The sequence below is a fragment of the Natrix helvetica genome (assembly GCF_964273705.1).
Source record: "Natrix helvetica genome assembly, chromosome: 1".
NCBI classification, from domain to species: domain Eukaryota; kingdom Metazoa; phylum Chordata; class Lepidosauria; order Squamata; family Natricidae; genus Natrix; species Natrix helvetica.
Window position 1 is genome coordinate 271,607,053 of NC_138548.1, and position 25,895 is coordinate 271,632,947.

Genomic DNA, 25,895 nt, shown 5'->3' on the forward strand with positions numbered 1-25,895 from the left:
TAAATACCATTCTTGCTATAAATAAGAACCATTAATTTAAAATATATGTATTTCCCCCCCAAACGGGTCAGCCTCATGGTGGCCAGCCAATCCACTTATTTATTTATTTAGCGTATAGCATATCATACACGGAGCAACACTATGTATTAACATCTCACCTGGATTATTAAAACACAATAAAATATAAATGTTAAAAAGTTCTGTGTTCAAATACCACAGTCTAGGCCATCTAACCACTGTTTATATTTGAAAAATAAATCAGATACTGGACTGGTATATGCCTTCAGCTTACAGCCGGTCACGATTTGGTCTACAGTTTGACATGGGACCCCCACAATCACACTGAGGGATGATTCTATGCCCCATTTATACAGAGTGTCCCGGCAGTTGTCATGTGAGGTGTAAATCTTATTCAGGATTGTCCATTGCTGGCATGGTAATTCAAAGTCTGGCACTTTTTTTGTGGGGTCATTTACAGTATATCTCTACCTACAATATGTCTGGGTGTTCGGTTTGGTAATTTTACATAAATAGTGATAGGTTCACTATGAATTTTGTATTAAGAAATAGATTTTTCTCTTCCTTCGTGGTCGCTACTGAGGCTGCAATAAGTGTTTCTCAACTTTGGCAACTTTAAGATGTCTGGACTTCAACTCCCAGAATTCCCTAGTAACTTCTTAAAGTTGTTAAGGTAGAGAAATTCTGACAGAAAATATTGTCTACTTTATCACGAAGGGCATATCCTCTTCACACCCTCAAATGGCTCCTGCCAATTTGACTCTAAACTGATTTAAGAAAATCCTGTTCAGACTTATACAATTTGGCAACAGATTGTATAATAATTCAGTCCATGCTGCAACAACTGCACAATTCCCCTCTTGCTTTTCCCTCACAGCTTTATGTTCCAATAAAGAAATTGGCAGCAATTTTCCTTCCTGTGAGTGAGTTTTACTAAACTCATATATTTCATAGATATATATCTGTGTTTATGTCTCTATACCCACAAGATTAAATTGAATTTATATACATAAACATAACATAGCAAAATGCATTCCCATGTAGCACAACAACCAGCTCTAAAGTTAAAATTCTTTTTTTAATGGCCTATCCGTAATATTTTCTAAAATATCTTTATTAGGAATGCCATTAAAAACTATGATTAAAGCAGTTTTTGAAATAGAAAATTCCTAGTTTAATACCCAGCAGTTTTTTTTTCTTTTAACAACTATTATTCTTTCCTCTCCACATGCAATAGCTATTTTTCCCTCCATTTTTTTTTTAAATAATGTGGTAAAAAAAATAAGGAACTGCTGATTTTCTTTAAGCCTATGGAAAAGGAGCTACTTTGGAAAAATAAAATAATAATTTAAGCAAAATTATTCATGGAATTATTTCATTTTTCCATTTTTTTCAAATATTCTTTTTCTAGGAGGTTTTATAAGGATATGTGCCAGTTTAAAAAGGATAAACCATAAAGAAAGTCAAATGATATTAGATGAACCTCTGTCTTATGTACAATTGACATTCTCACCTAACATTTTCCAGATATGTTGAACTTCTATTTTGATGGGTAAAACTTATATATCTAGTAGGCTCAAGCTACAGATGACAGATGACAATGCAACTAGCGAGAGAAACAATATTAATATTATTAATACCCTAGAGGTTCTAAAATCTAGCCAAACATACACATAACCTTACATATTCAAAATTTATTTTAAAAATGATGTCAATTACTGTTGGTTATGAGCTTTGGACAATAGAAGGAGGAAATAATGCATAAATTACTTATTCAAAATGTAATACAATGTTCATGAAACAATACTTCATGAAAGTAAAAAATATTCATACTTTAAAAACTGAATAAGTTTTTGCTTTCCAAATTAACTTCAAATAAACTAAATAACAAAAATGTACAACCTAACATTATACAAACTGTCATGTCAATCACTAGTTATAATCTAGGATGCAGACATAAAAAACAATTTTATCATATCTAAAAATACAAATGAGCTTTTAAAAACTGACTTGCTCTAGAAAGTCAAAAGGTTACTGCCTTAGCAACAGACAACATAGTGAATCCCTCTCTCCATTTTACCTCATTTTGATTTTTGATTTTAGTTTCAGCTGCTATATGAAAGAAAAGAAGAGTGATATATGAAAACATTATATCTTCTGGAAAGTCTATAATTCTGCTTTCAAATGATATGAAGTATTGATTTTTCAAAAGAGTTTGTTAAAATCAACATCTAAACATACATCTCAGTTATAATGAAAGAAGAAAACATATATTTTACACCAGTGACGTGCAGTCAGGTGAGGCAAGTGAGGCACAGCCTCACCACTCTCATCATGAAAAAAAAAAAGTAAAAGGAAAAAGCTGAGCTAGTTGCTGCCTCACCGTAGATGACTCTGCTTAACCTCACTGGTGCTCTCCCTCCCCAAGTGTAGTGACTTCCTCCCCAGGCCCCCATTAATTTCTCTCTCTCACACACACAGCTGGATAAAACTATATAAAAATCTAGCCCAGCTTCACTGATTACAAGTTTGAAAAGGCAACGTGGCTCCACCTGCAATCAAACTACACTTGGGGAGGGAGAGCACAAGCGAGCACTGAGGAGACCACAGGAGGAGGCAGGAAGCCAGGCAAAGAGCCATGCTGTAGTACACACACTTCCCCCCAGCCTCTTTCTTTTGGAAGGCTCGGATCAGCTCCCCTCCGGCTTCTCTGCCTCTCCTCTCACCCCAGCCTGCCAGCAGGAGGTGGTGGGTGGGCTTTATTGTGTTCCAGGCATTTCCCACCCAGACAGCAGGCTGCATTTGCAATGGTGGAGGTGTTTGGGAAAGGCAGCAGGGGAATGGGGGGTGGGGTGGCAGAGGAGCTGCTTTCAAGCCACTCGAAAAGATATCCAATCCAACTTTTGTGTGTGGGGGGGTTTGTTTGAGAGTGAGTGAGAGAGGGAAGGGGTAGGAGAGATAGTCCAATCCAACGTGTGTGTGTGTGTGTGTGTGTGTGTGTGTGTGTGTGTGTTTGAGAGAGGGGGAGGAAGGGAGAGAGGGAGGAAGGAGGGGAAGGAGAAGAAAAAGAAAAAGAAAGAAGGAGCAAAGGAGAAAGACAAATGCTGTTGCTTTAAATTGGAACTGAGCATGCCTGGCTGTGGAATTCTGGGAGTTGAAGTCCACAAGTCTAAAAATATTTGAAACTCAGCACTGTGTCAGTGCCTCACCAGTCATAAACCTCACCGCACGTCACTGTTTTACACCCACACAATCACAGTACTTAAATTGAATCACAAAATGAATACAATTAAATTACTTTAATAGGTGGCTTTGAAGAGAGTGGAGCAGATGAGTATGAATTCTCTACATCCAAAGAAAATGCTAACGAAATGATCAGGGAACAAAAGAAAAAGGTAGAACATCAGAATAATAGCAATAGCAATACATTGAAAATGTTTTTGGCTAGTACACTGGGACTTAGTAATGGTTGAATATGGTTTTCTGTGCAGAATCATATTTGTTCATTGTATGCTGCTTTAGTATGGAAATAACATGTTAAAGGAAGAATGACAATCTAGTTGTGACAAATTTAAAATGCTGCCTACTGATGATGGAAGTGCTGATTTCAGAGTTAAATTCCTTCCTCTAATCTAGGAGAATCTGAGGTTATAGATCTACATGTGTCTCCCAGCCTCATTTTTATAATTTGAAGCACACATTTCAAACATTTGGAGGCAGGTTATACACATAAATTGTGGAGTAAGTCCTGACTAAGTTTAACATAATTAAACAATAACTTCTCTGAAACAAAACTTTAATAATAGGAAGACATATTTCATTTTGCATCGTAACTGTTTTTCAAGTTCTCATAAAGTTTAATAAATGTGCACAAACTTTTTATTTGTTTTATTATAAACAAATTAACTCAAATTTCATATAGTCAAATGTCACAAATACTTATTTTGAAATAAGAACAATTATTAACTTTAAAAGAAGGTTTGAAAAGATTATGTGGGATCAAAGAACAAGCAGGATAATGCCTTCATTATCAAAATCATAGATTCTCATAGTTCATTTATTTTCCTTGATGGTGATGCAATTCATACCCCATACAAACTGTAGTGGCTTTGAACATGTCATCATCCTGGCTTAAAATGCATGTGAATTAAATATTAAGTATCTGATGCCATTGCTAGCTAGCATATTAAAGTTAGCATGTTACTATTAAAATGCTGAGGAATGATTTTTGAGTTATATTTTTAACACGGACCCAAATTGCATTTAAAAAATTTCCTTATGAGAGAAACAAACTTTTTGAAATAAGCATAATATACTTTAGGTTTAATACAATAAAACAATACAATAGCAGAGTTGGAAGGGATCTTGGAGGTCTTCTAGTCCAACCCCCTGCCTAGGCAGGAAACCCTATACCGGTTCAGACAAATGGCTATCCGACATCTTCTTAAAGACTTCCAGTGTTGGGGCATTCACAACTTCTGGAGGCAAGCTGTTCCGCTGATTAATTGTTCTAACTGTCAGGAAGTTTCTCCTCAGTTCTAAGTTGCTTCTCTCCTTGATTAGTTTCCACCCATTGTTTCTTGTTCTACCCTCAGGTGCCTTGGAAAATAGTTTGACTCCCTCTTCTTTGTGGCAACCCCTGAGATATTGGAACACTGCTATCATGTTTCCCCTAGTCCTTCTTTCTATTAAACTAGACATACCCAGTTCCTGCAACCGTTCTTCATATGTTTTAGTCTCCAGTCCCCTAATCATCTTTGTTGCTCTTCTCTGCACTCTTTCTAGAGTCTCCACATCTTTTCTACATTGTGGTGACCAAAACTGAATGCAGTATTCTAAGTGTGGCCTTACCAAGGCATTATAAAGTGGTATTAACACTTCAAGTGATCTTGATTCTATCCCTCTGTTGATGCAGCCTAGAACTGTGTTGGCTTTTTTTGGCAGCTGCTGCACACTGCTGGCTCATATTTAAATGGTTAAGACTCCAAAATCCCTTTCACAGTTACTACTTTCTTTGCCAAATATGCATATTTTTTTGGATTGGCCTAAGGCTGGCCAAAAGGATTCAGAGATGGTGGTTAACAGGAAATGATTTAGAACTGGAGTAGAGAAAATGAGAGGGAGAAAATTCTTGATACATGAAGCAGTATGATACATGAAGCAGTATGGTTCTGTCCATGTTTCTCACATACTTTTTTTTCCTAGTCTGCAGTGTGGCTTGAAGTATTTGAAGTAATTTCTAAAATGGTTGAAGAAAATAGATACTTTAGGAACAGATTGGTGTCTAATTTTCATTTTTCAGTTGAAGGTAAGTAACAAGTGAACTATTTTCACAAGGACAAATTACTGGATAATTGAGCATAATTTTTACAAAATGCATTTGTTAAAAAGGGACTTTCAAATTAATTTTTATCTTTCAAACAGAAAACAAAGACCCCTTTTTCCTCCTTTAGACCAAAAAGCTGTGGTCCAGTCCATCTAATTACAGTACACTTAAAGCTTCTGAGATTATGTACTGGTAATGACTTGAATCTTTGCAGGAATCCAAATTAAAGCATACTCAATAGATAGCCATCCATCTGCTATTGTACAAACTGTTTGAATCTTGAATTTCATTTTCTCATTATGAGGGTTTTCTAACATTCATATTTATAAATAAGGTAACCTCAGGAAGGGAAAGCAATTCAAAGGCTAAGCATGGAAGATTGGGGAATCCCAAACTGAGGTGGAGTCTGAGAAGTAAAAAACAACATGAAAGCAATCCATGAAGTTATTAGCATTTGCATTTGACTTGAATGAAGCTTTATTAGCACAATTCTGTATCCTGCATTCTGAAACAGTAGAAACTAGCCTTGATATTTTTATGTGATAACCATTTATTGTGCATAAAAGTGAACAGGTCAAATTAACTTTCATTTATTTAAGTGGAAGCCAATCTATAGAGAAATTTAGGTGGGTTGTGTATTAATCTGAATTATTCCATTATAGATTGCCAATAAAAACATCACAATGCTACAGTACACTTGTGCACTGTACAGTATCCTATGGATTTCTTTTTTTAAGTAGGTTTCCCATGCTGTCTAGAACACTGATTCTAGTTGCTCAGGAAGCCATCAGAGCAATCTTCTCCCTAGAAATTATCCCTTCAGAGAATAAATGCCTATTTTATTTGTTTAACTGATAATCTGCCTTTTCTCTGAAGCTGAAAGTGATGTACTTAGAGCTCTCTCCTTCATTTTATTCCCATAACTTGTGGGGAATTGTGGGGCTAGGAAATAATTACTGGCCCAAAATCATCTCTTGGAACTTCAGTTGCTAAGAATAGTTATGTATCTGGGTTTCTCAGGTTCAAGCCCAATAATTTAATCATTTTACTCCAGTGATATGGATGGAACATTGACTCATAATTATGTGGAGTAGCAATTCTGAATAGAGTTAATTCTGACATTTTTTGCCTGATTAAGAAGGGTATAGACAATTTATTTCTGCATATTTATGCAAATCTTCCTTGGTTAGAAGTAGTATAACTCTTGTGTGATTTGACATGTGGCAGTTAAGTGTTCTCTTTAAGTGTTTTTTTTTATATTCATAACAGTGGCATTCATTATTGCATGCCTTAAGGATGAATGAGATGCATTTCAAAATAAATAATTTGACTTGTTGGTTTCTTTATTGATTTGTCCTGGTAATTGTACTTCTTGCAGCATAACTGCCCACAATCGCTAGGAGCTGGACAGTATATACATTTAATAATAATTAATAATAATAATAAAGTAAGTTATTTGCCATCTACTTCAAGGAGGTTTCCTAATTTCCCAATCAAGCCAACAGCTCTAGTATTCTCAAGTACTGATCAGAATTAATTTTGTTTAGTTTTTGTTCCCACAATCAGCCAAGATCATTGAATTGTGCCCATATTAATGGTATTAACATCTAATTATTTGTTATCCAAGTAGATGCTGCAAAGAATTCTCAGCAACCTTTGACCATACAAGGTAGGACAAAGCTTCTTATTTTAATTTACTATACTCTAATGCAAAGATGATAGTTTAGAATTCCTGTTGTTAGAATTCCTAAGTATGAGGGCAAGAGTGCTGATAAGAAGTGAGTGATATGATACATTTTTAATGATCTTCTCTGATATGTTGTTCATTTCCAGTCCTAATTTAATATATTTGAGCAATAAAGCCCTGCCTAGCTTGGAACTGTAGTATCTGGAAGAATGTTGCTTCCTGTATATCCCTTACCTATATCCTAAAGCAGTGATGGCGAACCTATGGCACGTGTGCCACAGGTGGCACGCGGAGCCATTTGTCAGGGCACACGAGGCGCTGCCCTGTCAGCTGGCCAGCATGCATGCGCGTGCTGGCCAGCTGAGTTCACCCCTTTTTAAAGCCATTTTTCGCCCTCCCCAGACTCCAGAGGCTTTATAGGAGCCTGGGGAGGGCGAAAAGAGCCTCCTCCACCCTCCCTGGAGGCTTCATGAGCTTCCCTGACGCCTTTGGAGCGCTCAAAATGACCCTCCGAGCAAACCGGAAGTCACTTTCTGTTTGCTCGGAGGGTCATTTTGAGCGCTCCGAAGGTTTCAGGGACCGTCTGGAAGCTTCCCTGATGCCTCCGGAGGGCATCCGGGGGGCAGGGGGGTGGGAGAGGCTGTTTTCTCCCTCCCCAGGCTCCTATAAAGCCTCTGGAGCCTGGGGAGGGCGAAAAAAGCATGTAAAAATGGGGGGGGGGCGCCTGTAATGCACGCATGCGCACTGGGGGGGTTGCACATTGCATTATGGATGCGGCACACCCGCACACGACCCCCCTGCGCTCCCACCACTTATGGCACGCGAGCCAAAAATAGGTTCGCCATTGCTGTTCTAAAGCCATGTCAAATGACCTGCTTTAGCTGCCCTCCCTCATTGTTAGGTGGGTAGAGTGGGTAACAAGCGGGAAGGTTGTTCAGTGGTAGCTCTTCAGCTTTGGAATTCCCTCCCCAGAAAGGCAATATTTTGGCTGTTCTTTCCATGCTTCCAACTGGCAAGGGATTAGAGAGAGAGAAACAAAGAGAATCAGTGTGGAGCAGTTGGCTTGCAGAGTTGCTTCTGGCCTGGTCCTTGATGTTAGATTCAAAATCAGCTGCCTGGGGATTTGCCCATTCCAAATGCACTTTTCCAACTAGAATGCCTGAGATTTAAAATAGAAAAGCCTTGATCACAGAAAAAAATTATGTTGTCAACTGCCATTGCCTTGCTTAATTTGACAAAGGAATATTTTTAAAAAAATTTCTCAAGCTTCTTAATGTGTAAATATTGTGGTGATATTTTTAACTTTTAATTGCTGCTTTTACTCTCCGTTACTGTATGCTTTACTATGTAATTTATTTTGTAATTTTTTTCAGTTTTTTGAACAGGTTTTATAATTTTGTTAGTCTTTTATTAATCTGAATTTTAAACTACTCAGATATTTTAAAATTACAAATAATGTACAAGTGTATTAAATAAATAAAGAGTCATTTCTTTAAAATTAAATGAGGTATGCACAGGAAAGCTACATAATGAAATAATGTATTTGATACAGAATATAACAGTAAAGTATCTCCAGCTGCAAATTTAGAACAAGGATGATTCCATACAACATATGTGTGATTTATTGATAAGCTACTTCATTGTGTATGCAGATTCTGACTTAGTAAAATGTAATTTTAGAAAATTTTTCATCCAAAGGTGGCCTGGATTCAGAACGTCATTATATGAAAATGAAGCAAAGATTAAAACTGACATTCTATTGATGTAGTTTCCATTAAAGCTTTGTTGCTGTTGCACAATTCAAAGTAACACAATATTAAGCTTACCAACTTAATTGGAATTTCTAGCTTCATAGTTTAATTAGTTTTAGGAAACTGATTTACCAATCCATTAAGTGTTAACTGATTAAATTTATACTGACATATTCCCTCCTTCAATTTGTCTTTGCTCAAAGTAACATTTAAGTTTGCAAGCTATGTGAGAGCAGAATGTTTATCAGAATATTGCAAATGAATGTTAGTAGGTTGGAATGCTTCATATTTCTTTGAATTATTAACATGATAAACAATACCAACTAGCCAGATTACAATTTTTTATTTTCTTTATTGTATATGAAGTGCTTTGGGATGATTTTTACTAGTACAAGTACCTAGTTTTTTAAAGAAATAAAAATGAATTTAAATGAATTGACAATCCATATTATACATTGTAGAAATTTAATACCAATACATTATACCAATTATTATGCAAACATTTATCATAAGATCCTATCTAATCTCAGTTACAAATAATTTTCTGTTTGTTCAACAGGTGTATGTCATAGATTTGGCTGATAATCATGACCTATAATTTAACTATCATACCATTTTATAGAAATCTTCTGTTTCTATAATTTCAAAATTTCAGTTGGCTTCAGCACATTGGCTATGATGCACAGATGAAAGAAGCCAAAGTGTTGGGAGCAATATGCTGACTCTGTAAACTACTTAGAGAGGGCTGTAAAGCACTGTAAAATGGTATATAAGTCTAAATGCTATTGCTATATAAAAACATGGAATTTGTTGAAGCACATCCAGTATACCAAGTACAACTGGAATATCTATGTAAATATAAAAAGACATAACTTGGAAGACATATCAGATATACTGTTGCTTGGAAGACATATCAGATATACTAAGTACTGTTGTTGCATACTGTATGTGAATGGAACAGCCATGCAAAAGAGGTACATTATAAGTAAAAGCAACCTGGCAATTCTGAAAGAATTTGGTTCCAAGATAGAAAAATGTGACATGTGAACTACTTCTTGATACAACAAAGATATGCTTCACATAAAACTGGGACTGATGAAAAATTTTGTGAAAGTGATGAATAAGGATGGTGAAGGCTTTTGGTTTTCAAGCAGATGTTTCCAAGAATAACTGATACCAATATTAAGAAAAACATTTTTGTTGGTCCAGAGATTAGATATATTATCATTGACAAGTGATTTGAAGATGTGTTAATGGGGCCAGAGAAAATCGGCTGGAAAGCATTCAAGGATCTTGTTGAGAATTTTCTTGGAAACTATAGAGCAGCAAACTACAATCAGCTGGTTGATAAATTTACAGCATACAAGACCATAAAGTGTAATATGTCACTGAAGATTCATTTTCTGCATTCACACTTGGACTTCTTTCCCAAATATCTCGGTGCAGTCAGTAACAAACATGGTGGAAGGTTTCACCAGGCCTTTGCCACAATGAAAAACATAGTAGCAGGGCAACTGGAATCCATCAATGTTGACTGACTATTTTTGGATGTTGCAGCAAGATACATCAGCAGCAAAATATTTTTAGCCAGTTGAACACATGCACGCATGTCAGAAATGTTATGTGATTAACAATGACGTGCAGTCAGGTGAGGCAAGTGAGGCACAGCCTCACCACTCTCATCATGAAAAAAAAAAGGAAAAGGAAAAAGCTGAGCTAGTTGCTGCCTCACCGTGGATGACTCTGCTTAACCTCACTGGTGCTCTCCCTCCCCAAGTGTAGTGACTTCCTCCCCAGGCCCCCATTCATTTCTCTCTCTCACACACACAGCTGGATAAAACTATATAAAAATCTAGTCCAGCTTCACTGATTACAAGTTTGAAAAGGCAACGTGGCTCCACCTGCAATCAAACTACACTTGGGGAGGGAGAGCACAAGCGAGCACTGAGGCGACCACAGGAGGAGGCAGGAAGCCAGGCAAAGAGCCATGCTGTAGTACACACACTTCCCCCCAGCCTCTTTCTTTTGGAAGGCTCGGCTCCCTTCCGGCTTCTCTGCCTCTCCTCTCACCCCAGCCTGCCAGCAGGAGGTAGTGGGTGGGCTTTATTGTGTTCCAGGCATTTCCCACCCAGACAGCAAGCTGCATTTGCAATGGTGGAGGTGTTTGGGAAAGGCAGCAGGGGAATGGGGTGGTGGTGGCAGAGGAGCTGCTTTCAAGCCACTGGAAAAGATATCCAATCCAACTTTTGTGTGTGGGGGGTTTGTTTGAGAGTGAGTGAGAGAGGGAAGGGGTAGGAGAGATAGTCCAATCCAACTTCTGTGTGTGTGTGTGTGTTTGAGAGAGGGGGAGGAAGGGAGAGAGAGGGGAAGGAGAAGAAAAAGAAAAAGAAAGAAGGAGCAAAGGAGAAAAACAAATGTTGTCGCTTTAAATTGGAACTGAGCATGCCTGGCTGTGGAATTCTGGGAGTTGAAGTCCACAAGTCTAAAAATATTTGAAACTCAGCACTGTGTCAGTGCCTCACCAGTCATAAACCTCACTGCACGTCACTGGTGATTAAATACTTTATAGTCATTAAACATTAATTTCATATTTCTCAAGATTCTTACATGATACAGACATTCTGAAATTATATTTGTATTCAGTTTGAGGGGGTCTATCATAATCACCAAAAGTTTTTCAGGAAGCAAAATCTTATGAAAAAAATTGTTATACAGTGAACTAATGTTTATAATACATCTTAATTCAATTTGTGCATGATGAAAATATTTACTAATGTTTGATCTTTATTGTAATCCTGTTTACCTACAATATAGATGCTATATGTAAGAGTCAAAGCTCTTGGAATAGGAGGGTCCCTTGGAGCTTTCTTCTGCATTGCTTTCTTACAATAAGAATTATACTGTTTAAATGCACTTCTATTTTTTTAACTAAAAATTGATTTTATAGACATCCAGTATTTCCACTTAAAACATGTTGTCATTCATTGGTCCTGAAAGTAGTAAGAACTGTTTTGTCAAAAATCTGTTTATACCTCTGAAGGAAAGAATGGATATAAGTAATTCTCCCTACCTCTCCTCATTTGTCATCATTCATTAGAAATAACATATTGGCAATTATCTTTGGCTATAATTTGCATTTTTTAAAAAGGCACTATTATGTTACTCTCATCGCTAATTGTAGCTCCTTTCCCCCACATAGCTTTAATTGTGGCTCACTTATTAAACTCTATTTAGCTGAAAGCTCTTGATTCTAATGCTTTTTTTTCTAATTACTAGCTTTTGCAAAATATTGCACCAAAAAAAAAAAAAGTTTTCCATTGATCTGAATTCTTTATCAGATAAATTGTAAAAATAAATGGAGTAGTCCAAGTAGGATTGCAAGATACAGAAAGAATAACAAATCTGAAGAAACAGGTTCATAAGTGATATGCAAAGTGTTCTCTTATCTTTATCTAATATAATTTTAATAGTATGCATTGTTTAATGGGGATTATGAGAGTCATTTCCCCCATAAAACAAAGTACTGTTCACTGTAGTGACTAAAGTGCTGGGTTAGAAACCAGGAATATGTGAGTTCTAGTCTTAGGCATGAAAGCTGGTTGGGCGACTTTGGGCCAATCTTTCCTCTTTCAGTCCAGTCCACCTGATAAGAGTTTTTGAGAGGGAAAGTAAGACACAAGGATGTTAAGTGTGTAAACTGTCTTGAATTGACTGAAAATACAAGGCAGGATAAAAAGAAATCTAACCTATTCTTCTATATTTTCTCATCTAAAATTCTTTTACAGGTACAGATATAAATCAGAATTTGGAAAGTGAAATTTCTTTTACTGAGACAGTAAGTAAAACAAGTTTTGCTTCAATTACAAAATAGGATTGTTTAAAATATATGAAAATAACCATTCATTAGATTTACTTGAAGAAATACTTTTAGTTACAGTGACATTATTGCTCTGTATATTGTATATAGTTTTAGTTTTTAACTCATATTTCTTTTACTGTATATCTTCTAGCATGTTATTATTCTCCACTGTAATTTTCATTCCATTTTTAGTATAGCATGTTAGGTCCTTTGTGCTTCTTTTTAATAATTGTACCCATCCCCTTATTTTGTAGCATTAATAAAAAAAGGTTTTTTTTTGCCCAACTACATCTATTTTTATTGGTCAAAACTAATTTCAGAGACAAATGTCAGTAAGAGAGTCAATCATGACAATGGAATGCTGTGGCACTAGGAAAGTTGATATTATGGTAAAAAAGATTAAGTTATTGAACAGCTACTGTAGGTGATTTTTTAAGCTGTTACAAAATGCTATGAGTTTACCTTTTCAGCCAAGGCAATACACTTTTATTTCAAATAAACTAAGGAGACTTTAGTCGATGCAATTTTTCATAATGGTTTCCTCAGAGATATTATTTATGAATTAGAAAGATATTATTATCTTTTATAAGAGACCCAAGACATGGATATGTCTATTATGAAACTATAGATTCCAAACATGTACCATTTGAAATTATATTATTTGCCATATTTCATTTTTTGATTGCTAACAGAAGTAGACTATCAAGTCAAATTGTTTCTCATATTTGACTTTGTAGAATATAGTGTTAGTATTTACTGAGTGCAAATCCCAAGGAATAAATTTGTTGGCTTATGGTAATTTCTCCTATTATACTTTAATGTTAGGGAGGAGTCTCTGTTAGTATCAAATATTACTATTTAGGGAATTCAAGATGCACAGGGAAGATCAATTTTATTCCATGCCTATCAGCCCTTCGAGGCAGATTATGTTAGGAAACAGATTCCATAAACATGCTAGAAATCTACCTTATTGATGTGGAAACTTGACAGCCAGTGTGTTTTCCTTTCCTTCATTTTATAATCCAGGGATTTAAAGGAAAATCAGACTGAGTTTCTTTTTAATGGTCTTTCATTTCTAAGGCTTAAAACATTATTATTTTTCATTTCCTTCAAAAAAGCTCCTTTTCATTTCATTCTCACCATCCTATCCAATGGGTTTGGATAAGAAGTAAAATGGGATTTTCTACAATATGTGCAGAATATTCTCCAGTTATAATGTATGTTCTGCAATATATATCTGTACACATAGCAGGTATGATAAATGACAATTTTGCAGATAGATAAGTTAAAGTCTTTCAACTTGATGTATACTGAAAAAGAAATACTCAGTGCATTTATTTGTTTTAACGAGATGTTCTTAACCAAGATATTTAATCTTTTTCTTTTAGGATGAGGCAATATTTGGATGGGTATAGAAAAAAAAAGAAAAAGGAAAAGAAGATTTATTTATTGTTCTTATTTTTATTGTTCTATACAATTAGCACCTAACCATTCAAGAGAAAAAAATTCCCACCATCAGAAGTGCTGGAACATAAGTTCCATACAGTTTATATGAAGAATATACAATATAAAGTGCAAAATATGCATTTGTGATTACTGCATTTAGTGCATTTATGATTACATTACACTGTTATAATATTTTGTTTAAATTCTGAATAAACAACGCTATTTGTTAGTATTTTGTATACATTCTTATATAAGAATACAATATAATATGGATCTAATTCTGTGAAAAGAACAGTTAGAATTTCAGAAAAAAATAAGTTTGTATGAAATAAATATATAAATCGAAACATCTGAAGTTTTGAATTAATTTTATTCCTATGCAATTACTTGAATCTTTGTATGTATGTTGAAACATTTAAGTCACCAGTCAGTCATCAATCTCTGCTTGCCATAAGTAAAGTTCAAGGTAAGTGAAGCAGCAAAGTGTGAATTCATAAAGGTGATGAAGTTGGGATGCAGTGGCAGTATTTTATTATTGCAGTTAGGCACCCCAATGTTATTCAACGATGTAACCTACCGAGTGTTAAAAGAAGGGTAATTCTACTTCCAACATTTTCTGTCATGATATAACTTTTCATTGCTTCTTGCCTCTATGGATTATTGCCTGGAAACCTCATGAGTCATACTGCAAAATTATGTTACCTAAGAGTAATATATTTCCTGAAAACCCAAATACAAATGCTCCTTTCCTGAACAATAGAATATTGCCACATTTGTTATTGTTTATTGTCGATCATAATACCAACATTTATAATATAATTTATTTATTTAGGTTCTAGAACAATGCATTTGATAATTTCTGTCCCCATCTACATCTTCATGTCTTCATCTTCAAGTTCATGCCTTGAACATAGCATTCCATCTAAGAATATTGTCACAGAGTTGATATTCAGCATCCATGTACAAAATAGTTTAGATGTAGGTAATGCATTTCCATGCAATTTCTTGTTCTCCAGCGGTAATACATAAATACTCTTCTGCATGAAATTTCTCTAAAATAGAGATTTTGTAGTTTATAGTGCAGGAGTTTAGCACATGGTAAGGCCTTAAAATTATTAAACGGCAATAAAATTATTACTACAATAGTTAAACTGCATAAATAGGAACAGCAAAAATAAGCCATTTTAAAAAAGTTTGACTTCTTTACTCTTTCCCTTTTCATTGGCTATTTAATGTAATATTAGTTAAAAATAGCTGATGACTTCATAGTTAATTGATGAAATGCAAGATGTATTGTACTTAATTTTTATTTCCTGCTTTCTGATTACTAGATGTTAACATTCAGCTTGTCTGAGAACCCCAAAACAATCAACTCAAGAATAAAAAAACCAGATACACAAAATCCAGGATTTTCCATAACATCATTGACTTTCCTGAAAGACATCATATCCCATTCAGTGCTGATCTTTAAAAGGTTATACTTGGATTTGAAGAAAAAGGGCGTTGGTACTTACCTGAGACACCTCTTCTCCTAGGGTGGAGGCAGCATCCAGACTGGGTTAACCTTCATCCAATCATATTGAGGACTGGGTCTTGTAACAAATTTCAAACTCCGCCCCTTGTTGCTAGGTAGACCCAGCTTTTGACGAAGAAATGTAATAGACCCAGTGCATTATCGCCTTTAAATAGCACATACCTGTACCCTTTCCACCATGACTTGCCGACGCCATAGGGCACACCCATTCCTTGACAGAACCAACACGACATTCTTTTTTTTTTAATTCAACATGTAACAACCAGAACAACATGGAATAACCAGAAAGAAACCATGACACGTATTAAAAAGTAAGGAACCACACATTCCTACCAGGGAGGGGCTGGATGCTGCCTCCACCCTAGGAGAAGAGGCGTCTCAGGTAAGTACCAACGCCCTTTCTCCCTAGTGGTGGAGGCAGCATCCAGCCTGGGACATACCAAAGCCTAGGTGTCCCAGGGTGAGTCTAGGACTGTGATAAGGAAGCATCAGCCCCGACCACCGATTGCAGCATCCTGCGACCAAATGCCACCTCCGCTGATGCAAACGAATCCATTTTGTAATGTTTAATAAATGCATTGGGTGTAGCCCAAGTGGCTGCTCTACAGATTTCCTGCAGGGACGCCTGAGCCACCCATGCAGCTGATGTTGAAGCGCTTCTGGTAGAATGCGCTGTGACCCTGGCAGGCGCTGGAAGATATTGAGACTGGTAGGCCGTTGAGATGCAGGCCTTTAACCACCTGCCTATGGTAGGGGCCAAGACCTTGTTGCCCAGCGAAGTGGGCTGAAATGAGACAAACAGAGCATCGGATTTCCGAGTTGCAGCTGTACGTTGTAAGTAGATCTCGAGGGCCCTCCTGACGTCCAAAGTGTGCCACTTGTGTTCCAGAGGGTGGGTCGGATGGGGACAGAAGTCGGGGAGAACAACCTCCTGAGTCCTATGGAAGCAGGAGCACACCTTTGGGACGAAGGAGGGGTCCAGGCGCAAGACCACCCGGTCTGTATGGAAAATGCACAGTTCTTTCCTGGACGAAAGAGCCTGCAACTTCGAAATGCGACGAGCTGAAGTTATGGCCACCAGAAAGGATACCTTTAGAGATAGAAACCTGAGTGACACCTCCTGCAGGGGTTCAAAGGGAGCCTTGGTCAAGGCTTCAAGGACCTTGGTCAAATCCCAGGAAGGGTATCTATGGACTGCAGGGGGCTTAAGATTGGATGCCCCCCTGAGAAAACTACGTACCATGGGCAGCTGAGCCAGGGAAGGGAACCCCTTGCAAGCGAAAACTGATGAAATGGCTGCTACTTGTCTTCAGATGGTGTTTGGTGCCAGCCCCTTATCCAACCCTTCCTGTAGGAACTCTAATAGCTGTGGTATCGTGACCCTGATTGGGTCCAAGGCCTTACCCGCACACCAAGAACAGAAAATTCTCCAGGTAGCATTGTATATTCTATCTGTGGACGGGCGCCTGGCGGCCTGAATAGTTGCAATAACCTTGGGAGAGAAACTGTCACCCCTCAGGATGCCCCGCTCAAACGCCAGGCGGTCAACTGGAACCACTGCGGGTCTGGATGTTCCAGTGACCCCTGACGGAGCGATATCCTGTCCCGAGGTATTCTCCAGGGCCTGTCCACTGAAAGAGTTCGCAGATCGGCGAACCAAGTCCTGCGAGGCCAGTATGGAGCTACCAACACCACCTCGGCCTTCTCCCTCAGGACCTTCTGAATGACCCTGGGCAAAAGGGGTAGAGGTGGGAAGGCATATAGGAGGCCTGTAGGCCATGAGCACCTCAGGGCATCCACCCCCTCTGACCGATACACCGGATACCGGGAGAAAAACCTGGGAAGGTGGCTGTTCTGTGGGGTGGCAAAGAGGTCTATCACAGGCACGCCAAACCTGTCCACAATGTCCTGGAAAATTGAGGGGTGGAGTTGGCACTCGGCATTGTCCAGAGTCTCGCGACTGAGCCAGTCTGCCTGTACATTGTCCACCCCAGAGATGTGTTCCGCGGTGAGGGACAACAAGTGTTTTTTCGCCCAAAGGCCCAGTCTCATGGCTTTGTCCATGAGGGCTCGAGATTTGGTGCCCCCCTGACGGTTTATGTGAGCCTTTGCTGATACGTTGTCCGTGAGCACCAACACATGTTTTCCCATCACCCCTGGGAGGAACTGACAAAGTTCCAGATGGACCGCCCTCAACTCTAGCCAGTTGATATTGTGTGTTCTGGCTTCCTGGTCCCACTGGCCCTGCGCTACCTGCATTTGAAAGGTCGCACCCCAGCCAAAGAGGCTGGCATCCGTGGTAACAGTTAGGAAGTCCTGATCCTTGAAAAGAAGACCTTTTGAAAGTGCTGGAGACGTCCACCAACCGAGCGAACGCTTGACCTCCGCCGGGACCAGGACCTTGGCCAGGGAGCAGCTCACAAGTTTCCTCTGAAACGGCAAGAGGAACCATTGTAGGCGTCATGAGTGTAACTGAGCCCACGGGACAATTCCAATGGCCGACACCATGGTACCCAGCAATTTAGATAGAGAAGCCAAGGAGCACCTGTGTGCTATGGCCGCCTGGCTTGCTAAGGCTCTAATATTGTCCTGCCTCTCATGAGACAAGTACACCTGGCATACCTCTGTATCAATCAACGCTCCCAAGTGCACCAACCTGGTGGAAGGATGTAGATTACTCTTGGGTACATTGATGGAAAAACCGTGTTCCTGAAGTGCCTGCATAGTGGACGCGAGGTCCCTTCGTGCCTGATGTGGGGATGAAGACTGGATAAGTATATCATCCAGGTAGGCCTGGAGGCGAATAGGAACTTCCCTGAGAGCCGCAATCAAGGCAGCCAGGATCTTTGTAAAGACCCGAGGAGCTGAGGATAGACCAAAGGGGAGGGCAGTATATTGAAAATGATGACCTGAATACTCAAAACGAAGGAACTGCCTATGCTGTGGTAAAATAGGGACATGGAGGTAGGCCTCCGTTAAGTCAATGGAACACAACTAGTCTCCCTGTCTGATGGAGTTCAGAATAGTATGTAAGGAATGCATTTTAAAACGCTTGTAACAAATAAACCGGTTTAATCTTTTAAGATCCAAAATAGCTCTACAGCCCCCCGAGGCCTTTGGAATGACAAAGAGGATGGAATAAAACCCCAGCCCGCGTTCATCGGTTGGAACTGGTTGTATGGCCGAAATGTCAAGTAGATGTTGGATGGCCTCCAACATGAGACGCCTGCGAGCTGGGTTGGAGGAAACTGGGCAGGCCCTGTAGGAACTGGGGGGGTTGGAGATAAACTCAAGGGCAAGCCCTTGCCTAACTGTGGTTCTGACCCATTCGTCAGAGGTAGTAGCCTCCCAAACGTGGGCAAACCTGGCTAACCTACCTCCGATGGGGCAACTGGATGCGGGGGGTCTAGGTTCTATGATAGTAGCGACCCCCCCCCTCCTCGAAAGGGCCGCCTGGCAGATTTTCCCCGTTGGAAACGGTCAGGTTGAGACCTCTGCCTGGGGGCATAGCCTCCCCTATACCCTTGGGTCCCATAGTCCGCCCCCTGAAAGAAGGAACCATATTCCTGGTTCCTAAATGACGAACCGGGTTCCTGGCTCCGAAAGGAGGAGCGCCTGTAATAAGGTGACTGGCGGTTGAAGCCCTTCTTTGGGGCAGAGGGAAGGACCTTCCTTTTTTCTTTATTTTCGATCAGGAAGGGCTCCAAGGCGTCCCCGAAAAGAGACCCCCCCTTGAAGGGGGCAGAAGCCAGCTTCCACTTGTGGCGAGCATCGGCCTGCCACTGACGAAGCCACAGCAATCTCCTGGAAGCCACAGATGAGGCCATGGCCCTGGCCGCGAACCTGGCGGAGGTTAGGGTAGCATCAGACGCAAATTGAATTGCAGCCACCAGCTTGGCAACATCCTGGTGGGCCCTGACATCAGAGACAGGGATGTGCTGCTGCAGTTCTTGGAGCCACATTAGACAAGGTCGGATAAAGAAGGAAGCTGTAGTGGCAGCTTTTACCGCCCAGGCAGCCACCTGATGACCCCTTTGTAGGGTCAGGTCTGCTTTCTTCTCCTCTGGTTTGAGGACGTCTTCCGGAGCCCCTGGCATGTGTGCCGGTGTGTATAGGGCGATCACCGGAGCGTCAATAGGAGGAACCGCAAGGAACTGAGCTAGCTCGTTGGCAACATTAAAGAATTTCCTATCAGTGGCCGATGGGTTAGGCCCTGAGGTAGGGGTAGCCCACTGTTTCTGGATTGTGTCCAAGAAAACTTTAGGCATTGGAATGGTGTCAGTCGGGGGCACTTGTTCTGCATACAAGGACTCTGCAGACACGGTCGTAAGTCGAGGCGCGGTCACTGTGGGTTGAGGACCTATCTTGGAGGCCGCCTTGGTCTTGTAGAGTAGAGAAGGGAACAAGGCAGGAGGGAAAAGGCCAGAGAAGGATTTCTGATCAGATTCCCTGCCCTCATCTTCAGATAACTCTGCCTCCCGTAGTTCACCATCCTCAGACTCTGAGGATTGGTTCATGTCCTCCAAATCAGACGCCACAGCCTCAGTAGAGAGAGGAGCCTGGGCTGGAACAGGTGGAATAGTGGAGGAGGTAGGCATTTGCCTGAGCGCAAAGTTCTGTTGCTGCTGGAAGCTGGCCGAGATGCCTTGAGAAATAGCAGAGGCAATAATCTCTTGAAAGTTTGGCAAGAGCATGGGAGCATAGCCTCCTTGTGGCTGGTTTAAAGGATTGGAGGTGGAGGGTAAAGAATCCATCCTCTGTACCATTGGTGGTAATTCAACCCCACTGCCAGCCATGGGAGTTAGTGGTGTTTGAGCTGATCCCCAAATGTTAGAAACATCTATGGGGAATATAGGGTTAACAGGGTTGTCCCTATACAGTCTGTCCCCAGGGGAGAGCAGGAGAGATAATTGACCCTGATTCTGGATTGGCTTGTCAAAGGCCTTGGGAGAAGAATTCTTTTTATGGGCTTTCTTTTCTTTTTGTTTCTCATTGCTGGCTGGCTTTTTTGATTTTTTAACATTGTCTGCCTTAACAGACTTCTTTTTGTTGCCAGTGCTGGAACCCTTGTCTCCAACAGTGACTGGCTGAGGAGGAGAATTTGGTTTAGAAGCTGTCTCTCCTGTCAGTGAAGCCTGAGGTTCAGCTGCAGCTTCTGCTGTCAAATTGAACCGTTGCGAACTGACAGTAGCCATTTTGAAGTCACTGACAGCTATTCAAAAATGGCGCTTCGCGCTCTTTTTAAACTGCCACTATCCCCCTTGTCTTCTGCCTGGTAACAGGCTTACAAGCAGCTTTCTCTGGCTCTTTAAGCACCGTTTAAGCTGTTCTTTAATCTCTTTAGTCCCCCAGGTCGCTCCGCGGTTGATTTAAAGGCTTCAAAGTCAATTAGGAAGCTAAAAATAGCCGTGGTTCACCGCTCAACTGTTAAAGGAGTGGCGGAGCGTTTCCCGGCTTTTACAAGGGCTGGCTTTAAAGTTACAGTCTCAGTTTGACGCGCAGCCTTTGAGGTGAAAGGGAAGGGCTTCCACAAACCTTGCAGGTTCCACGGAGTTACAGGGGAGCCAGGATCTTGTCAGCAATTCAGTCCCCTTTGACAGCTGTCAGCCTACACGCCCTGACAGGGCTTAGAGGCTCTGACCATACAGCCCGGGCGCAAGGACCTTTAGCCCGGTCGTTCTGCTCAGCCAAGCAGGTGCTAGTAGACCAATTTTCACCAATTTAGGTTCTGACAGGTGTAGATGTTGATTTTAACACGGATCAAAGCGATAACGCAGCTGTCCTCTTGATTAGACTGAGTCAAAAGCTGGGTCTACCTAGCAACAAGGGGCGGAGTTTGAAATTTGTTACAAGACCCAGTCCTCAATATGATTGGATGAAGGTTAACCCAGTCTGGATGCTGCCTCCACCACTAGGGAGAATATCTACATTACAGTCACATAATTACTGTTACAAACTTGGGCATTGGTCCAACCTAAAAGTGGAGAATCTGTAGCCATTAAATTGGTGTTTCCTGCAGTCTGGCCAAGGATAAAAATGTTTGGAAAGGACGTTGGTAACTTACCTGATACACCTCTTCTAATAAGGGGAAGATAGCATCCATGCATGGGTTGACACTGTCCGTGCTCTGATTGGACTGAGTCTGATTACTAATTAATTAACCGCTATATAACTCCCTCCATTAGTGGTACCGCTCAGTTTTCTGGCAAAGAGAAACGCAAAAAAAAAGACAGACTCCTTGTGTTATCCCAATAGGATGAAGCTTTAGTAATTCATAGAAAAAAGGTTACAACATGTAATGGAGCCCCAGAAAGGTTCAGGCACAACCTCTAAAGGAAAGCATTCCCAATCATTCAAGGAACAGTTGAAGAAGGGCTGGGGCTGGATGCTATCTCCCCTTTATTAGAAGAGGCGTATCAGGTAAGTTACCAATGCCCTTTCTCAATAAGGGTGGAGATAGCATCCATGCATGGGACATACCCAAGCCCCATAATACTTAAGGGTGGGCCACTGACTGTTCCTGGACTGGTGCCGCCAAATGAACCGCCTGGAGCACCCTTCTTCCGAATGCCACTGGCCGAAGCGAACCTATTCAGTTTGTAATTGTGCACGAAGGGGGACGGAGAAGTCCACGTAGCCGCCCTACAAATCTCCTTTAGAGATGCTTGCGTCACCCATGCCATTGTTGTGGCAGCGCTCCTGGTAGAATGAGCCATCACCCCTACCGGTCTCAGTTCCCAGCGTGAGTCATACCCTGCAGCAATGCATTGCCTGACCCACCTCCCAATAGTAGCTGTTGAAACCTTCTGTCCCAGGGAAGAAGAACTGAAAGAAATAAACAGGGCCTCGGAATGCCTGTGGCCCACCATTCGCTCAATGTAAGTGCTTAGCGCTCAGCGCACATCAACTTGTGCCAGTGCTGTTCCAATTCATGAGTGGGAGAGGGGCAAAAATCAGGAAGTATTACTTCTTGTGAGCAATGAAACCATGACCCCACTTTGGGGTATGAATGATGGGTCTAGTCTGAGGACCACCCTATCCCCATGGAACCTGCAGAGATCTTTCCACACAGACAAAGCATGTAACTCAGAGATACGTCTTGTGGACATTGCGGCCACCAGAAAGGCCATCTTCCAGGTAAGTATCTGCAAGGGCACCTCCTGAAGGGGCTCAAATGGTGGGTCAATGAGGGCATCCAGGACCTTGGCCAGATCCCAGGTTGGATACTGATGCACCACTGGGGGTTTAAGGTTAACTGCCCCTTTCAAAAATCCCCGGACATTGGGATGATGCACTAGCGAACTGACCCCCACCCCAGGTAAGTACACTGCTAAGGGCCGCTACCTGTTGTCTAAGGGTGTTAGGGGACAGACCTTTTTCCAACCCGTCCTGCAGGAATTCCAGAACCTGGGGAACTGTGGAGTGAATTGATAATATCTGTTTGCCCGCGCACCAACGCAAAAATATTTTCCAGGTGGCGTTATAAATGCGGACCGTGGATGGCCTCCTGGAAGCCTGTATGGTGGAAATGACCCTATCAGATAAATTTCCGTCCCTCAGTGCAAGCCGCTCAACCTCCAAATGGTCAGTTGCAGCCACCAAGGTTCTGGATGTCATAACAACCCCTGGGTGTCTCCACGGTCTCTCCACTGAAAGCAACCTCAGGTCGGCAAACCAGGGACGCGGAGGCCAGTGAGGAGCCAGAAGGATGACTTCCGCTTCCAGACAGATGATCCTGCAGATGACCCTGGAAAGAAGGGGAATTGGAAGAAATGCATAAAGTAAGCCCCTGGGCCAGGGGCAGCGAAGGTCATCCACTGCTTCCACCCCCGGTGCATTGAACTGTGAGAAAAACCTCGGCAACTGGGTGTTGTCCGCGGTGGCAACCAGGTCGATGATGGGGAGTCCGAATAGCCGTGTGATCTCCTGAAAGATACAAGGGTGTAGACGCCATTCGGCTTGGTCAACCGTAGATCTACTAAGCCAATCCGCCGTGATGTTAGTGACACCAGATATACCTTGGGCAGAGATGGACCTAAGGTTCCCCTTGGCCCAGGAAAATAAGAGGCTCGCCTCTTCCATGAGATCATTGGATCTAGTGCCCCCCTGCCTGTTAAAGTGGGCCTTGGCCATCATATTATCCGTAAGAATGAGGATATGACAGCCAGCGACAGACTCTTGGAAACTCAGCAGTGCCAGTCTAATGGCCCGCAACTCTAACCATTTGATACTCCTTTCAGCCTCCTCCCTTGACCATCGTCCCTGGGCCATTTGAGTTCCCATATGGGCCCCCCAACCAAGAAGGCTGGCATCCGTGGTTACCGTCACTCTATCAATCAACCTAAAATGACATCCTAACTCTATAGCTGGGGATCTCCACCAGTTGAGTGACTGATGAACTTCCTTGAGTAACTGAACCCTGGCCAAGGAGACACTGTGGTTGGCCTTCTAGTAGGGGAGAGAAACCATTGCAACTCCCTCGAGTGTAACCTAGCCCAGGGTACTATGGAAAAGGTAAAGACCATTTTACCCAATAGCTTAGATAGAGTAGCCAGCGAAGCCTTGTGGCTGCACAGTACCTCCATCCCAAGCTGCCTGACTGTTGACTCGTTCCTCCAAAAGGAAGACCTGACCTATCACCGTATCTATCCATGCCCCCAAGTGTAAAATACGAGTAGTGGGTGTAAAGTGGCTCTTGGCCTCATTGATAGAAAACCCGTGATCCCTCATGACACTTAATTTGAGGTGTAGATCTGACACTGCCCTGTCCCTGGAGCTAGATTGAATCAATATATCATCAAGATATAGTTGTACCCTGACCGGGATCGAACGTAGGTGGGCCGCTAGCATTGCCAATACCTTAGTGAAGACACGGGACGCGGAGGAAAGGCCAAAGGGCAAGGCCCTATATTGGTAATGGCGTGACATGTAACAGAACCGCAAGAATTGTCTGTGGTCCTTTCGGATAGGCACATACAGATAAGCCTCAGTGAGGTCAATTGAGGAGAGAAAATCCCCTTCGTGAATACCCTCCAGGATAGACATCAAGGATTCCATCTTGAAACTTCTGTATTTAACAAACTTGCTTAATCACTTTAAATCCAGAATGGCCCTCCACCCCCCAGCGGCCTTAGGTATGACAAACAGAACAGAATAGAAACCCCAGCCGGCTTGACCGGCAGGTACCCCTTGAATAGCCTTAATTTCAAGCAAGTGCTGTATGGCGGACTGCAGAAGGGACTTCCTCTGGGGGCTGTTGGAAACTGGACAATGAATAAAAAACTTTGGGGGTGTGGAAACAAACTCCAAGATCAGACCGAACCCAACCGTGGTCCTAACCCAGGTATCAGTGGTCGTGATTTCCCATTGGTCAGTGAAAAAATGCCAATGGGATGCTGACCCTGGGGGGAATTAAGGTTTGCGGTAGTATCGGTTACCACCCCCTTGAAAGGGGCACTTAGACTGGTTGCCCCTCTGCTGCCAATACTGTTGTTGTTGCCTGGTCTGTTGAAAGAATCCCCCCTTGGGTGATATCCCAAGGGGGAGTACTCTTGCTGCCTGTTAGAACCCCCATACTCTTGGTTGCGAAAGGCCTGCCTCCTAGGGTAAGGGGCTGTGCCCGCAAACCCTCTTTTGGGATTGGAGGGGAGGATTTTATGCTTGTCCTTATCCTCTATCAAAAGGGGAGTGAGAGAATCCCCAAAGAGCGTGCCCCCCCATGTATGGTTCAGATGCCAAGCCCCACTTATGTTTGACCTCCGTTTGCCACTGTCGCAGCCACAAGAGCCTGTGTGATGCCACTGATGATGCCATTGCTTTAGAGGCAAACTGAGTGGAGCTCAGAGTGGCGTCCGCTGTGAATTGCACAGTGGCAATAATCTTATTCAGGTCCTGGTGGGCCCTTGAATCCCTCACTCCTGCAACTGCTGCAACCAGCTGAGGCTGGACCGTGAGAAGAAGGATGACACTGTCGAGGCCCGCACTGCCCAGGTGGCCGCCTGGTGTCCCCGCTGGATGATCTGGTTGGCCCGTCGGTCCTCGGGTTTGAGGATATCCTCCTGTGCCCCCGGCATCGTGGTGTGGGTGTAGAGGGCTGCTACGGGTGGGTCAATTGTTGGCCATAGCAAAGCCTTGTTGAGGCCTTCTGCCACATTGTAGAAGTATTTGTTATTGGTCGACGGGGCTGGGCCTGATGTAGGCGTGAATCACTGGCGCTGAACGGCATCTACGAAAAGCTGTGGGGCCGGAATGGTGTCAGTTTCCAGCTTGTGTTC